This window comes from Pinus tabuliformis, chromosome 5_2, assembly GCF_031772625.1.
Source record: "Pinus tabuliformis cultivar Carrire ecotype Pingquan chromosome 5_2, CPIR1, whole genome shotgun sequence".
Taxonomy (NCBI): domain Eukaryota; kingdom Viridiplantae; phylum Streptophyta; class Pinopsida; order Pinales; family Pinaceae; genus Pinus; species Pinus tabuliformis.
Window position 1 is genome coordinate 497,328,413 of NC_142306.1, and position 15,967 is coordinate 497,344,379.

The window sequence follows — 15,967 nt, forward strand, 5'->3', positions numbered from 1 at the left end:
GCTAGTCTCTCCTCCACATCATCTTCTCTAATGATGTCTTTCTGATTTTTTTCACTGTAATGAACTCCTTCCTTGGTAATCGTATTTTCATACTGTGAGTTTCCCAGCAAATACTCCATCAATTCAATTTCTCTTTCACACTTCTTAAGTACTTCATCATTACTATCATTCCTGCATTTATACACAAATTATCTATCTGAAAATTACAAGGTTCAACAATTTCAACTGTTGCTTCACATATCAGTTCTTCAGACTAAATTTCATCTCCTTCCATAAGAAATTCTTCCTGTGTTGTCACATCTTCAAGCATCAATGTATTACTAAGTTCTTTCTGTTGCAATAATTCACTGCTTTACTCATTCACGAGACGTTTTCCATCATTCTTGACTTTAGACTTTTTACCTTCTAAAAGATACTCTCCCATACTTTTAACAACTTCAAAAGATTTCTCATCCTCTTCAAAACCTGTAATCACATCAAAATTATTAGATTCAAAAATACAAGGCTTTACATTCTCCTGTTGATCTGCATTTGCCCAACAGTTCAGAAAATCATCAATAATCCCTTCTTCTTCACCGAGAACTTCACCTTGCTCTGGTTCACAAATAAACACCTCCATTTCCATCTCTGCTTCTCTAAGTTTTCCCATCAACTACTTGACTTGCCTCTATTGTAGCTTCCTCTGTAACTTATGCCACTTTACTGGCTTCTTCTTTAAGATCCAACCTTGTCTTTGGCTTCCCTCTAGTATCATCATCAATACATCGATTTGTTATTTCATCTTAGCAATCTCTTTATCAAGTTCCTCTTCAATCATTCTCTTGCCATTTCTCTTGGCATCCTCCTTCTTCATCTTTCTTCTGTTGTGGTCTTCTTTAGAACCTCCACTATGACTATCAGTAGTCATTTTCACCTCCATCTCCATATTCATGAGCTCCTCACTCATTCACAATGAGCTACACTAAAGCCTTTACAACAGTAAGTCCTCCCTATTACCACTTACCTCACTAAGCTTTCCTTTGTACTTGGTCTTTTCACAAGCACTTGGTTCTCTATCTTTGGAACCTCCTTTGAGCACTCTTCTATGCTCCTTCTAGGCTTTAACTCATATGCACCTCTCGAGAACACAATTGTCCTCTTGTATTTCAATCACCATGAAATAGTTGGTTTTGACCACTTCTTCTTTCACTTAGAATGTCTTACCAACTTCCTTCATTACTAAAAAATTCTACTCACATCCTTTGTGGAATTGCTTTTATGATCTGCAACAATATCTCTGCAGTAACAAGTCTCCTTCTTGTTATCTATGCCTCACTAAGCTTCTCTCCTCTGAGATTAGTATGTTAGCATTTCTCTGCTTCTTTCTTCTAGAACCAATTCGAGTACTCCTCACTCTAGATTGCTGCAACCGCCTCACCTTCTTATGTTGTCACCTATATATCAATATAAAAACCACACATTCTCCAATCTTCAAATAAAATTAAAAGAAACATATCACCCCAGCTTGAAGACCTCTGCATGATCTTGGTTCACCATTTACCTGTATTTTGAGTGGATTGTCCTCTGTTTCTTGCATTTGCAAGTTCTCCCAATATTCTACCATACCTTACCTCTATATGCTTACAATTTGTCAGTTTAAAATCTGATCTCCTCTTCTCCTGCATCAACATTTCCATTCACCTGTATACACACCTTTAGAATATAACTCTGTTCTAAACTCTTTTCAAAGAAATGTTCACGCAGAATTTCATTGTGCTACCTTAATACCAAATGTTTCAATTATAATTCTGCTCTGATACCACTTTGACGCACGAAAACCCGCGTATACCCACAGTATGCATGTAAAATGCACTTATCTATTTTCCCCATGAACTTTAACTCTCTTCCATGTCAAATATTCACTCCTTAATGCATAATGGTTTAAGGCCCCTTACTTAAGTCTTATGCAAAATGATTTCATAAAGTAACACAGTCTAACTCTATGTTCTAATCCTTCATTAGGACTCTACACTCTACCTCACTAAGTCTTGATTAATCCTTTCTATTAGCGCTCTTTATACATCCTCGAAAATATTTCACAAGTCTTTATGCATGCACATTAAACCTTCTTAACCTTATTGCCACACATATAACTAAACCCCCACACTTAGCTTTGGTCATACATTGTCTTAACCCATAAACCCTCCTATCGCTTTTATTTCTACTATAAATCTCATACAATAGAAATATTCACAACATGCGTAAACCATACCTTTTATCACATTTCCCCAGCCTTTGCACATTACCCAAGGCTTCCCTTTATTGCAATCACAATTCTCCGTAGGTCACACTAATACATTCCTCCTTCGCATCCTATATGCAATAATGCTTCAGACTTCAATATAATATAAGCCACATTCATCACTTTCTCGGGTCCACTCTTCTATCGAACATCACAAATCCTTTTGCCTGTTTAACATCACATATCGCATTATTTATCGGCTCGCTCCACATCACATGTCGCATCAATTAGGGGCTAAACTCTATTCCCATAGATATTTGTGATGCGATCAAACCTCCGATCGCATTGGACATCGCAATCACATATCGAAATCGATTATGGATGAGGTTAGTTCACTCATCAATGAAACATTGCGATGTGAGATTTATTAAAACTCCACCACCGTTGATCCAATCACTTGATCCAATGGTCAGCAATGATCCCACATATCACAATCGCAATTCCCTTAAGGCTGATTCATTCACTTACTTGACAATTTGCAATGCAATATTCATAACTCCATTCCATGCGACTTGATCTCATCCGTTGATCTGATAGATCCAATGGTGCCTGTGCATTAACACTTCATTCTCTCATTCTTATTTTTAATTGAGTTTTACGCCATTTCTCCAATGTTCCTTTGTGGCTTCAATTATTTCAATGGTTCTTCATCCTTCCATTGTTCTGTTGCGCGACTCCCTCTTGAGCTTAATTTCGCATGTTATTTAACACAACCCCTCCAGAGCATTAATTTAGTTCTTTGGACAGCTTCAAAGGTCCATTAAAATCTGTTGTCTCGTTCTCCTCTCTGTGTTCACCAGACTCCACCTGCATATATATGTTATACAAAATATCTAATACACACAGAATTTATCATTCCATATTCGAATCACACACTTATACAGTTTTGAATCAATCTCTGTATATATATAAACAAAAAATCCTACAATTTCTCTGTCTTTGGCCTAATCTTCTAATGTCAATGGCCTCTGTTTACAAAATGACCATAGGATTACAATCACACCTCTACTCTTTAACCTATCCAACCTATCTCTTGATTTTGCCTTTTAGGCTTACATTTATACAAAAGGATTCTAAAAACAATTCCTGGTTTAGATCCATAAACTCTTTAACAAAATCATTAAATCTCTTCCTCATCCCTAAGGATCCTCTCCAATCCACAAAATGATGAACTAACTCCTAATCTAAGTTTTACAATTAATTCTCAAATCCCTCAATCTCTCAACTATCCTAAATCTCTCATATTCTCCTATATTCGAGAATATTTACAAATATGTCTCACAATATTCAATTAGATCCTATTCTCATTAAAATCACTCAAAAGCCTAAATAATTACATTAATTCACACTTAGGAAACCAACTTCCTTGGAAACATAAGACCCACTATGTCTACTAAAATACAATGATATCGTTGAGTTGATTGCTCCTGCATCACTAACATAGGTCTTTATAGTATTTATAATGACAACCATACATAAATATGTACATATACCAAAACTTATTTTCCTTTACCAAAAAATAATGAAGGATACATAGTCCACATATGATCATCAATCTTCCATGTAGCTTCACGGAGCCCAAAGTGCTTCCACTACACTTTAACTTACTCGATTGCCCATTTATAAAGGATGAGAATCTTTCGCTACAATATGCACTGAGGTTCTCGCTAGAATTCTGTTTGCGAAAAAACCTACAATTAGAACCAATCAATCACATGATAAACATATTTCACATATCTTTTAAGAAATGAATCATGGAAAACATCATGGAATTTCACTGTTGGAGTTAGTGCAAGTCTGTAGGCCAATGGTCCAATCCTCTCAAGTATCTCGAAAGACACGCAATACCAAGGTTCCAACTTCGCACATGACCAAATCCTAAAGGAGGTCTTCTTGGGCTTGATGCACAAGTGAACATGTTCCCTAACTTGAAAGACCTTAAATTCCCTATGTTGACCTACATAACATTTATGTCTATCCTTTACTGCCTTTAGATTCTTCTTGATAACTTTCATTTCATCTTCCAGCTCTAGAAACATGTCTAGTCCTATCAACACCTAGTTCCCTGGATCACTCTAAATGATGGGAGTATTACTACTCCACCCATATTGTGCCTCAAACTAACTCATCCTCAATGACCCCTAATACCCATTCTTGTATGCAAAATCCTCTAGTTGAAGATACTCTTCCCAATTTCATTTTTGATGTGTAACATACATTCTCAACATGTCCTTAAGAATCGTGTGGACCCTCTCTATATATCCATATGTATGTAGATGATAAGTTGTACTAAAGGTGAAATCTATACCTAAACCTACAAATAACTCCTTAAAGAATTTGGAAGTGAAATTAACATCTATGTCAGACACAATCTTCTTAGAAGCATCATGCAACGTCACTAGCTCCCTAATGAAGGCTTATGCTACATCACTTGTTTAATAAGTAGAATTCACTGGAATGAAGTGTGTTACCTTTGTCAACTTGCCAACCACAACCATAATCGAATCATTTTCTCTACATGTCATCGACAAACTTGTAATGAAATCCATGGAAATGACCTCCAATTTCCATTGGAATCGGAATTGGATGTAATAGACCACCTAGATGCCTACACTTTGCATCTACCTATTGATAGTCAAAACATCTAGCCAAAAAATCTACCACTTCCTTCTTTAGATTCAACCGATAGTATAATTTCTTCACAATTGTCAAAGTATTTTGATATCCTGGTTAACCTAAATATGGCTTAACCTAAAATTCTCTCAAGATAAGCTTCTTGATATCGCTATTATTCAACAGATAGATCATGTTGCTAAATCTCACCAAACCATCTGTCGTGACATGATAATCCGTGTGCCGTTCACCTATGCCCTACTGCTATAACTTGTGTGTAAGTTCCCTATACCTTTCATCTTGTTGTCCTTCTTGTAAGATCTGATCCTGTAAATTTGTTCCATATGAAGTAGTAGTTGCTATGTGATTCACTTGTATTCTTCTACTAAGAGAATCTGCAACCCTATTATATTTACCCTTAATGTACTTCATCTTGAAGTCAAACTCACTAAGTGTGGACAACTAACTAGATTGCATCACATTCAGATTCGGTTGGTTAAAAAAGTACCTCATCCTACTATGATCACTCATCAGAATGAACCTCCTGCGAACAAGATAGTGCCTCCGCATTCTCAATGCATGAATGATCACTACCAACACAAGGCCATGTGTCACATAGTTTTTCATATGCTCATCCAGTTTCCTTGATTCGTAACATACCTCCTATCCCTCTTGCATCAAGACTCCACCAATTCCTCTCTTGTACGAATTTTTGCAAACCACAAATTCCTTTTCTGGATCTGTAATCCTTATAATTGGAGCATTTTTAAAAAATTCCTTCAACTACTCAATTCTTGTTTCACATTCCTCTATCCATTCAAATTTATTTCCTTTCCTTTGAAATGATGTAATAGGATTAGCAGTTACTGATGAAATTCCTGTAGTAACATGCTAATCCCATGAATTATATGACCTCATCCGGATTCCTAGGAGCTTCCTATTCCATGGCAACTCTTATATTTTATGGATGCACTCTTATGTCTTCCTTGTAAACAACATGCCCTGAGAAATGTACCTTTTTCTCAAAGAAGCTAGATGTACTAAGCTTGACATGCAACTAATGCTCCCATAGCAATCTAAAATTGTGGCTAAGTGTTTTACATGCTCTTCATCATTCTTAGAATATATCAATATATCATCAATGAATACAATCACAAATTTTTCTAGCTAATGACACAAAACACTATTCATCAAACACATAAAAGTAGTTGGAGCATTAGTAAAACTAAAAGGAACTACATCAAACTCATATTGCCCATACTTGGCCCGGAAAGGAGTCTTGTAAATGTCCTCTTCTTTGATGTGTACATATTGGTATCTTGATCTCAAATCAATCTTCGAGAACACTTCTACTACCTTTAAATTATCAAACAATTCATTGATCCTCGACAAAGGGTACCTTTTCTTGATCATCGCCTTGTTCAACTACCTATAACCATTGCATAACCTAATGGTACCATCCTTCTTCTTCACAAAAAAAACTTGTGCACTCCAAGGTGACACAGTTCGCCTAATGTATCCCTTATCAAGCATTTCCTTCAACTGCAAATTCAATTCCACTAACTCTGGTGTGCTCATTCTGTAAGGCTCCTTTGATTTTGGTGTTCCCCTTGACACCAACATAATAGAAAAGTTCGCTTCCTTATGACGTGGAAACTCTAAAATCTCTGCTAGGAATACATCCTGAAACTGTTGTAAAACTTGATACCTATTCAAGACGTCCACATCCTCAACATCCTTACCTTTATCACTAGAAATATGTAATGAAAATAAGACACACCCTTTCACTAGTACAAAATTAGAGATTAGTGACTATCCAACTAAAAAAGTTTCACTACAATTATTTCAAGTGAATTACTATTAAATTTAGGAAATTTTAAGTGACACAACTAAAAATGACTAACTTAAATGACTAATTTAGTCTAGGGATGAAATATAGGACTATATAATAAGTGACCCAACTAAAAGTGACTATATTAAACAAATAATTTAGTCTAGAACTAAAATATATGACTAGATAATAAGGGACAATATTAAAAATGATTACCATAAATGACTACTATAGTCTAAGAGTAAAAATATGATGAACTAACAAGTACAACAAATTTATGAATTAGTCATTTATGCTAGTCATTTTTAATTGTGTCACTCTGGAAATGAAAAATTGTAATTTTGAACTGAAGTGTTACATTTCACTCAATTTTAACACTTCAAATGGATTCAAAGATCCCTTTAAGGGGGTCTCTGAATCCATCTACAATGTTAAAATTTGGAGACCCCTTTAAGGGGGTCTCTAAATCCACCTACAATGTTAAAATTTAGGTAGATGGATTAAACAACCCCCTTAAAGGGGTCTATGAATCCATTTGTAATGCTAAAAATTATAACAATTTTATACAACATAGAGTATAAGTTTATAATATATAACAATTTTATACTCCCTTTGGTAGGAGGGACAAGAAAGAGAGTTTGAAACTGATACATAAAGGTTTTAAGGGTTAATAGGAATATTTTTCTCACATCTTAGAGAGAAAACACACTATTTGTTGTGAGGTTTTTGTGGTGTTTTTGCATACCATGGTTGACTATATCTCTAGATTCATAGAGATAATGGTTTTATTAATTTAAATTCAAATTATGTTGATTTTAATGAGTTCAATTAAGATAAATATAGATTACTCTAAAGCCACATTATTCTTTAAATAATTTTACAGATACATGCATTACAAAAATGCACACAAATTCTAATAGCACATTCACATTCTTATAATTAGTGCACACAGTATTATTAGAAAACCGTACATACTAAAAATTCTTGTGGCTATTTATGTAGAATAACATGCCATGGCTCCCATATCCAAGTTGAAATCTAAATATCCCTTAGAGAGTATCTATGTGGTTGTTTTAGGGTTACTTCATGTTCCTTGAAGTCTACATCAAAACAAGGATTCCTTTCTTAGAGAGATGTTCAACAATACATCAAGAAAATAGCTATATTTACCCAAGTATGCATCCGCAAGTGTTTAGGTATCTTTTGCCAGTGTCTCAATCTTGTTCAGTAAGAGATGACCGTTTTCACCATATGTAGAAGATAATATTACATTAGACAAAGGGATATGATGACATAATATACCTCGATCATGTGACAAACATTATATCTAATCCAACTTCACAAGCATTTCTTAAATCAGTGTTCAAACTAGGTCTTGATCTAGTTGTTTCTCCTAACCAACATCTTGATCTGTAAAGACTAATTCTAAGGCATCTCTTGGCCTAGGCTCAAAATCATATAGAACACCCTAGCATAAATATAGAAAGATGGGAGATGGATTAAGAGTCTAAGAGACAAACAACATCTGTTGGCACTTGAGCATGATCTTTTGTAGGGAATATCCCAAATTGGAACTCTATTGTGAATAAGGAAAAACATCAATAGCTTGTATTTTGGAGGTTATTTAATCTTCCATAATTCTCCTCCCCTACCCCCCACCATGGTGTATTTGAAGGACTTTCTTGATTTTTAAAACTAAGGTAACCATATTTAGGAACATATGAACCATGAGGACTATGAACCTAGATTGGAGTATCCTTAATATTATATAGAAATATATGAAATCTCCTCGTAACTCTAATGTATTGCTACCATTCCAATACATGTTCTTCTCCTACATTCAACTCTTCAAATGATAACCAATGCAACAAACCAATATTAGGAGCTACTACATAAAAGTGATTAAGGGTGTGGATCCCTTCATCATTTAAAAGACTCATGATGAAATCCAGTAGGATATTATTTTTGTCGCTCCGTATCCATGGATCTTTTCCACCAACAATGTTTAATCCCCTCCCAACATTCCATTTGAGGTTGTTTCTAATAATGGGAGAAGATTATATTATTGTTTTCCAAATAAATAAGCGATTTTTGGAGGATTTGATTTGCAATCTGATCCATTCTAATATGGATGAGGGGTAAATGTATTTTTGGTAAATGGCTTGCCTCTATAGTCCTATTCCTTGGATGAGATTTCATACACCTTTTGTAGCAGGGGAACTTGTGAACTAGTGCAGGTTTTTAAACCCCATCCTCCTAATGATTTTGAGATGTAATTAAATCCCATGACCTCAAAGAAAAATGATGCTTCTCAGTCTTTCGAACCCAGATAAATCTCAAGGAGAGTCTTTTTATTTTTTGGAGAATACCTTTGGGTATCCAAGAAAGGGAAGCCCATTATACTAGAATGGCTTCAATCATGGATTTGCATAATACAAGTATTCTCGCAAAGGATAGCCATTTGTATTTGGATTATGGGAACTCAACAACTTTAGATTAATTTTATTTTAATTTCTAATGAGAATGTGAGCAAAATTAATTAGATATATAATTTTTTAATTATTATTTTTTTAATAAAAAAAGTCACCTTCTTAAATTAGTTTATAATATTTAATTATTATTATTATATATATATATATATATATATATATATATATATATATATATTATAGTAATCAATTTTTAGTGAGATTTAAAATTCATATATATATTGAACACCGTGAAAAAAAAATTAACATTTACATGGTATAGATCACATATTTTAAAATTTCAATTCTAATCAATTCATTATCATATAAAAAATATATATTTATAAAAAAACACAAAAAATATTCTATTTTTATTTAATTATCCAAAAATAATTAGGAAAAATATAACTATTTCATTTGCATTATTTTCATGGAAATGAAATTTTTTTAATTAACATTGTTAGTAATTTATCCCTTAATTCCCCTTTGAGCATGAAATTCTGTCATGAAACTAATATTTATTGTAAAATTAATTAATTGACCTACCAACTTGATATTTGAAAAAGTTAGGTATTTATTTATTCAGAAACACTAAGTTAAGTGGGGAAGAGGGGTTGGTCCATTACCCTTAGTGTTTTTCCAGCTGGAGGTATAAAATTTGTGGTCCAAATACTAATTTTCCTAAACATGTTCACACATTTATAGAATGAATGAGAATGAAACTGAAAGTTGTATGAGGCACAAAGCCAGAGAATCCATGCGATTCATGGTTGAATGTGTACAAAGGAACCTGGTCCGATTGCAATAATCATCCCATAAATACCCTTGAGCTGAAGAAAGGGAAATTGAATAAGTAAAATAGATGCAGCTAGTTGGCGTCAAATATGGGATAGAGTTCGGATTTCGAGCTGCCAGACAGACCGATATGACAAACTATACTTGTCCAGGAAGATCACCTCCATCGCCATTTCCTCCCGCATTTCAAAGCTCGAGGAAGACAATCATAAGCTCAGAGAGAAGGATCAGCTCATCCACGAGCTCCATGAGATGATTACACAGCTTGAATATGCACTGCAGGAAACTAGTGACTACTTCACCAGGGCACTCAATGAGCAGGTATGGATTTATTGATTAAGTAATTTGATAGTTGATTTGCATCTCTTTTGGGGTTTCAAGAAATTTGTAGGAAATTCAGATCCTTTATTTTTATTATTTTTTGGGGGCAAATTTGAGATGCTTTCCCATATATTGGAGAAGTGGCCCTAGGATCGCTGTTCACTTTACATTTCATCAATTTCCTATTGATTGGAATTTTATTTATTATAATAAATAACCTGACAAATTCTTTTTGTTTTCATTGCATTGCATTATCTGAAAATATTTTTCAGATAAGGGCAATTAACAGATTATTTTTAAGACAAATGCCGACAACTGTTTATCTATTTCTATAAATGGATTTTGGCTTATGCTGTATAGAATCGTCCATATTTATATCCAAATTATCATGTTTACTTTTCTAGCAATTGTATGAAAATATTCAAAATTTATCTTTTCAATGCAATGAATTTCCACCAAAAATTGATGATATGTGAAGAAACCCAATGTAGTTCTATCAATATTTGTTTTTAGTTACCTCCAAATACCTCTTGGTACCTTTGAAGATTGTAAAGGGCTAGAAATGTAATGGTAGTTTTGGGATTCATAATCAAATTAGCATACTAGTGTTAAGACCCAAATAAGGAAATCTTGGAGTAATAAATAGGCCTTCTCTTCCCCAAAACTAAGGTACTTCCTTAAACGATTTCTTATAGTTAGTGTGGTTGTAAAACATAATAATAAAAAACCTTTGGAGCAAAGAGACATCTCATATTTTTTTGTTTGAGTTGGGTCAATCCATCTAAACAAATTTCCAATACCCATTAAATTTTCATATGATGAATTCACATTTATATATTGAATGTATATTTGTGTTCTTCAAAGATGTGATTTCAACCAATGACACTTTTTTCTTCTCCACAATATGTGCACTTGGCATAAGAGGGGTATCGAGGCACATGGCATGGATGATGTTTTTTTATCACATCTTGAAAAGAACGTTTCAAGGATGAAGAAGCTACTTTATCCACTACTCTACCTAGGAATGAAACCAACATGAGAGTTGAATTCTTGCATATGTTATAGTCATATTTTAGGGTCTGATTCTTAAGTCCTTTCCTTGTAAGGAAAAGCCTATATTGATCTACTTTTTTCTCTCACTCAAGTTTTATAGTAAGAATAAATACTTTGGAGTGCACCCACAAGGCTAATGCTTTGCTTGACAACAATTTGATCATGATTTGAAAGCATGCATTTGTCTGAACATTGTGTTAGGCCTATGAACCCAATGACTTAACACTAACCTTTTTAGGAATTACATCGAAAAGCTTGCATGCATACCTTTCTTCAAACACTTTGTGCTCTAATTTTATTGCAATGGTATCTTGTGTCGTTGAGAGTGCACCATTGGAGGTATTTGGTTGAGAACCATTTTATTTTCTAAATTTCTTGATCAATGTCTAAGGTTGTCTTTTCAACCCTTAATGGACCTTCAATGAGCACAAACAAGGGAAATTTTGCAAATATCATCAATATTATTAAAGGTCACATCCATAAAAGCATCAATATTGACTCCACAATACAAAAACTTATCAAGCTTTCTCTTCTTGGGCTGTATGGATTCCAAAACTACATTTAAGCTTACCTTTGCTGGAACAATATCAGAAGGCCCCTTTTGTGCCACTAAGTAAACACGTCAATTGGACTTACCAAATTGAGAACCATTGGTAAGATAAATAACCCTATATTTTGACATGTGACAATCTAGACCTTTAAATATGCCCTAGATCTTTGTTCTTCAACCTCTTGATGGCCATGACAATGGTATCTCTAAAGTCCTCAATTTTTTAATCCCACAAAAAATAATGGTTATTGGTTACGCGAGTTTAGTTATGTTATAAAAATGGTAGATCAATGAGAGCTTATTACACTTCACTTCAATGTGACATGTCAACACCAAATTCAATTTTTAAATTTTTCTTGTCTATTAGGCTCACTGGGACCAAAATATTTTTCAACTTTTGTACATATAGAACATTATGCAGTTTACTTGTTCCTTTATTTGGCAATTTTACTGGCATTTTTCTCATAGATTGCATAAAGAAAAAAGAAAATAGTACTAGCGCTTGCAAGAAATTTGCAGTATATTGTTTCTATATTTAGGGTAACACAAGTTTTAGCCAAAAACATTGCATTGGATAAATATCACCACAGAGAATGAACAAGAAGATAGAATTTGATTTCAAAGAGACAAAAAAACCGAGGAAGTGTTAGCCTTATAAAGAGGGTAAATCCTTAGAGGTTCCCAAGGAGCCTGTTGTAGCGGCTACAACCACCCTCCACAATTTTGGCTCACATGAAAATTTTGGAGCCTACCTTGGATCCTACGAGCGATCATTCCTTGGTCACATGTTGGCAACCTGATATCTCAAGCTCCCCTCCTTCATATTAAGAGTTGTTCATGTTCTCATATTTATGCAGTGTGTATCATCTTTGGGCATCGGGATTATTGTTTGTCATGCAAAGGGAATGTTGTTCTGCTTCAATGGGAAATCTTGTGCATATGGGTTGTTCTCATTACATAGACATGTTTCACACTCACTTCACACACTCTTGTCACAAAGGTTGTTGTATCAGGAAAAGTATGTATTTTATGTTTTAGATGGTTTATGTTGTATCACTAAGTGTTCTTGTTGTATCATTGTTTGCATTAGTTTCACTGATCTCACAGTTTGTCAGTTTCCCGAGCAACCTAGCCTCACCTAGCTTTTTGAAACTGCACACTTTGCTTCTAGAATGCTCAAGATTTTTCCCTTGCCTCCTGGGATTGCGTAATGTGCATAGACCCCAACCTCTCTTGGCATCCAAAACTGCATAGTTCTTTCCTCTAGTGTCCTTCCCTAGCCAAAACCCACTGTCTTTAGAAACTATGCAGTGTTGTCCCTCAACAGCCTAGCCAATACTTCTCTCCAGAAATGCACATAGTAGTCAAGCAGCTAGCATTTCTCTCTAGAAATGTGAAAAGCAGTTAGGAAACCAACACTTCTCTCCAGAAATGCGCAATGTAGTTTGGATGCCCTTCATCCAAAAACTGTGCAGAGGTGTCCTCCCAGGACCCCATCCCTCAATAGTGTACTATCATCAAAAAATACATAATATTGCCCCTTATCTCCTCAGGTTGCACTGCACTTAGAAACTACGCAGAGGTGTCCTCCCAAGACCCCATCCCACAGCGGTGTCTTGCATCTCAAAACTACGCAGTGTTGTTCTAACTGCCTAGCAGCCTTGCTCCAATAAACTGCATAGAGCAGCCCATCCTTGCTCTGGAAAAATGCACAAAGAAGGCCAACAACCTTGCTCCCAGAAATTGTGTAGAGAAGGTAGCCTAGCCTTGCTCTGGAAAACTACGCAGATCATCCCGGTAGCAGTCATTGTCTATAGAAATTGCACAGATCTATCTATCAGTGATTTTTGGGCATGGAATCCCCCCACGACATAAAGCCCAAGTTTTGAGTTGGTATTATTGTAAAAACTCCATGAATTGCGAGTGCGGAGCTCGAATTGTATGTTAGAGTCATAGGGTTATCCGCCGTAAGTTCTGAATGTAGTGTCGGCCTACCCATGGTCCGGGGACCATGGGATTGTATAAATAGAGTGAGGCCCTAACTTGTAAGTTAGTTAGTTAGCAAACAAACAGACTGTAGAAGATAGCGAGCTTAGAGTAAGATTCTAAGTGTCTTGGGTCATAGTAGTAAGAAGAGGCTCTGCATCTGAGTGCACAGATGCCTAGTAGAGTCCGCAACTGAGTGCGCGGTCCCCTGCAGCTGAGTGAGTAGGGCAGAGTCGAGTCTGTACCCAAGGAAGAAGAATAATAAAGAGAAGTTTTATCTAAATTCTGTGCATATGTTCTTGTCTTATTTCCTGTTTGATATAATTTGTAATTATATTGTTTATTTACTGCGTGTACGTATATGAATGGTGAATATTGTTAGTATAATTGAAAGCACACAGATATTTCAGATAAGCTAAGTTGATCATCTAATATTGAGTTACTAATAAGGATTTGGGTAATAATGTTGTTTAGGCCTCGAGTAGTGCTACGCGAGGGCAACATCACAGGCTACGAGGTACTGATAAGTGCACGTAGAGACGTGTGTGCAGGGTCAAACCATGGATGACATGAAATCATCAGACATGTCTAGGGTGCGGAAACCTGGTTCTAGCACCCTCCCATACTACTTCGGGTGAGACGTCAGTCTGCGCTCCATGGACTGTTGCCGAAAGGGATAGCAGTGCCGGGATTTGTTTGGGTAAATCACATCTGAACCTGGGTCAGGCCCCTACAAGCCAACAATTGGTTCCGTTGGTAGGACCGGGATTTGCATAAGGGATGTTTGATGTCGTGTCACTGGAATCCAACAAAGAAAGAAATTGAAGGCTGGTTGGACAAGAATATTCATGAGTTTGTGGTGCAGGAAAACAGGAATCCACGAGTATCTAAGGAACAGTGGTTGGAACGCTAATTGTATACAGAAATCCACAAAATTTTCATTACATCCTTTCCCTTTGAGCTGTGTGAGTGGATCGCGAAGCTAGTGGACAGTCAGGGGAGGTGGAGGCTTGACAAACCAATCGTGTGGACTCCGGAATTAGTGCACAGACTAGAAGCATCAGAAAATAAGATCGTGTCATAGGGGGATTTATCACTGAGTTCGCGATAGACATGAAAGTTAGCCACGGTGAAGCTAAATGTCGTTTCCTCAAGGGACTCTGAGGTAAGTACATTAAATCTTTGAATACCTGGATTAAAATGCTATTGTGTGAAAAGCGGGTTATGTGAATAAATTAATCTTTGGGACTACACGAAGTGGGAAGATCTATAGAAACGGAAGTAGTGTAGAATTAGAAACGAATCCCTTAATTTCACCCTCGCGGGAGAGTGAGGAGGTGCTCACGAAAGTTTCTTCGAGAAGTGTGATAACCCTAATAAGGAAACGAATTCCACACATACCACCTCCACCTACATCGCCACTAGTCTCACCATCTTCACCTCCATGTCCTCGCACCCCACCACTACCACCTACACAGTTCAGTATGGCGAGCGCGATCAAACTACTTGTATTCAGAGGAGTAGGGAATGAAGATCCAGACCAATTTTGGTTCGTAGTAAGGGTGGTATGGGAAGCACAAGGAGTCGTGGATGACAATATAAATAAGGTTATGCTGGTAAGCACGTTGCAGGATCGTGAACTAACGCGGTACATTAAGCATTCTAATGACCATCCAAACACAGGAATCACAAATATCTAGGCTACGCTGAACAAGGAAATTAGGAGACCAAAATCAGAGACACAATTGACTATCAGGTTTAAGGAAATCACAATGCTTCTAAGCGAGACCCCATGGCATCTGGACCAGAGACTAAAGAGTATGATTTGTGAAGCCAACATGACCTTGAAGGATGGGCAGCACTGCACATGGTTTGTAGCGTCACTAACACCGCATTTGTTACTGGGAATAGTGTCTATACATAGCTGCGGATCCCACTAAGGCTGGTAGCTACCTTAGAAACAAACAAACTTAAAACTACTTTCATTTTCCTTTATGAGAGATAGATGAGAGAAGAATAAAGGAGACCAACCTCTGTCTTGCGCTTGGTTCCTTGCTCGATTCCTCTCT